Source organism: Condylura cristata, unplaced genomic scaffold (genome assembly GCF_000260355.1).
Source record: "Condylura cristata isolate star-nosed mole 26May11 unplaced genomic scaffold, ConCri1.0 scaffold00005, whole genome shotgun sequence".
Lineage (NCBI taxonomy): Eukaryota > Metazoa > Chordata > Mammalia > Eulipotyphla > Talpidae > Condylura > Condylura cristata.
Window position 1 is genome coordinate 10,617,756 of NW_004567106.1, and position 2,604 is coordinate 10,620,359.

The 2,604-nt window shown below is 39.9% G+C and overlaps 1 protein-coding gene across 6 annotated transcripts in view; it reads left to right on the forward strand.

Moving 5' to 3' along the window:
- The first annotated feature begins 2,443 nt into the window (after positions 1-2,443).
- Positions 2,444-2,604, forward strand: part of PPP1R9A (protein phosphatase 1, regulatory subunit 9A) — a 281,612-nt gene continuing 281,451 nt past the window's right edge. For all 6 annotated transcript variants that reach the window (XM_012720896.1, XM_012720898.1, XM_012720899.1 and 3 more), the window contains exon 1: positions 2,444-2,472. The gene's annotated coding sequence lies outside the window, so the exon portion shown is untranslated. The remainder of the gene's footprint in view (positions 2,473-2,604) is intronic.

The window sequence follows — 2,604 nt, forward strand, 5'->3', positions numbered from 1 at the left end:
TCCATAATCTTAAATTTTGATTCAGCTTATACAAATGAGTAATTTAATTATTTGGATACATACTCAGGATATTAATTAGAAAAAAAAATGTTGAGAAAACTCCTAAAAAATATGGAATACACTGTATACTCTTAATCTACTAGTCTTGTGACCCTATGTTACTAATCATATTTACTGGTTACAAAGAAAATAAGAATAACAGCCTATAATGTTCTAGGTAAATTTTGGAAGACTGAGAAATCTAAAGCTGAGCTCTTCACCCAATCTCCGCCCAAATATATTGTTTTCTGAACATTTTGCATGTTAATATATGAACTTCACCTTCTGTGCCATAAAACTGCTACATGCAGATATTATAACCCTTATAAAATATATATATATGTCTCATTTTCTGTAGAAATGAAGATATTGTCTAGAATAGCACTGTCCAAGGGAAATGTCATTGATGGAAATGATCTTTACCTACACTATCCAATAGAGAATAGTCACAAGCAGCTAGTGAGCCCCTCAAATATGGCCAGTGAGACTATGGAACTGAATTTTCTATTGCATTTATTTAATTTACTTACAACTAAATAACCACATGTACTGAATTAGTATGGTGTAGTAGACCTTTGAAGCATTCAGAAAATTGTTAGAAGTGGAAGGTAGTTTATGAGCAATTTAGGAACCCCAAATTATCAGCATTATGTTTTAAAAACCCTGTAACACATTCCTTCAGTGTGAATCTTTCCAGAAGTTTCACATTTTTAAAATAATAAATCCAAACTAGCCAAATTCTTTAGCTTGCTTTTCTGTATGAATCATCCTTTTGCAAAGAGGTGTAAGACTGCTGTTATTGCCAATTCTGCCCCCTCTTCTACAGACAGAACTCAGTGATTAGGTTCTGCATTTATTTAGGTTATTCTCCTAAAAATCATGGTATCCATGCTACAATTAAGTGACAGGAAATTTTTCACTAAGTTATCCCAGACAGCACAAATGTTCTTTCCCAAAGTGCAGACTGGATCCACAGCCCCCTCACATTGCCTGTTACATCTGTTTATGCATATAGAAGTGACATCCACTTCATAGATAAGAGAATGCCAATTTCTTGGGTAAGCACCCAGAATTTGGTGAGGATTTAAGAAAAGAAAAAAACTTCACTGTTCAAAATAAAAAGATACTTAGAAGTGAGTATTTACAAAGCCTCTTAAAATTAAGGGAGGAAAATTTTGCTCACAAAGCAAACTCTGGAGTCCCAATCTAGCCATAATCATTTACCAGCTGATAAAACTGTGGGAAGTCATAAAATCGAAGCCCCAGTTTTCCCATCTCTAAAGTGAAGATAATAATAGTTCTGTTGATAAGCCTTGTGTGTGACTTTGAAATGGGCAAGATTATTGGATATTCCTCCTCTGGAATGTTGCATGTTATCTATAGGGCTCTGGGGTTTGAGGTTCTAGAGTAATCTGCTCTTTTGAGTAGGGTATTTTACTGGTAGGCTGCTCTTTTAACTATTTTAATACACTATAAACTGTAGATACTTGTGGTAATATAAATATTCTTATCTACAGAAATGTATTTTTTTTGTTCCCTAACATTTGATTTAGATACATTTAGATACATTTGATTACTACCCTGGTAAATCAAACAATTCAAAACATTAACTTTTAGTGCCTTATAGAATATTAGTGCCTTATAGAATATTAATACTTTCACCTCTTTCTTGTTTGTCCCTAAAGGTCTATTCTTTACACTCTGATTTGAATAGGTTGCAATATCTTGCAGATTATCTCCCTAATTAATGAGTTAAATAATGTTTTGACAAATCTTCATTTATATTTTCTATGAAAATCATGTTTTCACGTTCTTGAAATTCCAAGTACCCTTTGAGAGTTTCTACCGAGTTTAGGGAGGATCGGTTTAAAAGTCTATTTTGACGATCATGATCAGTTTTATACTTTGTTTTAAGGCTGTCACACTTCCGGTACTTGGGGGTGGTGGAATAATGAGTAGGTACTGAGCATTTATAATAGGGTTGGGGGTTGCTGAGAAACTCTCTTCTGTAACAAAGTCAGAAGACCTCATTCCTTTCCTTTTTGCGATGGACCTTAAGGTCAAGGTGCTGTCAGATGGAGCTAGTGACCTAGAAGAGGTCTTGGCCCCCATGAGAAAGGCCCGATTTTGGATACTCAGGGTCAAAGAGTTAACTGCAGGCTTTTGCGGGGTCCCGGAAGCGGGTGGCCCAACGCACTAGTTACCGCCAAACCAACACCCAGATGGAGAGGCTGACCCATCCCAGAAGGGCAGTTCTGCCCTAGGCCTGAGAGGCCCCTCGCCCACGGCCAAGGGGGTGGGGCGGCCTCGCCCGGGGCCGGTGCTTTTCGCCCTCGGTTGGCCGCCAGAGGCTCCCTCTCTCTCTCCCTCTCCTGGGATTTTGCTGCCGGGCTCCCTCTCTCTGCGGCCCTTGAGTTAATCCCATCAGCCGAGGTGAGGCACCTGTTACCCTGGGCCTTCCTCACGCCCGCGGCCTCTCTCCCAAAACACCCCAGGTCCGGGTCGGTTTGGCCCGGCGCGGGGGCCGCACGTGGGCGAAGCCCCTTCCCCCGCCGGGACCCCCTG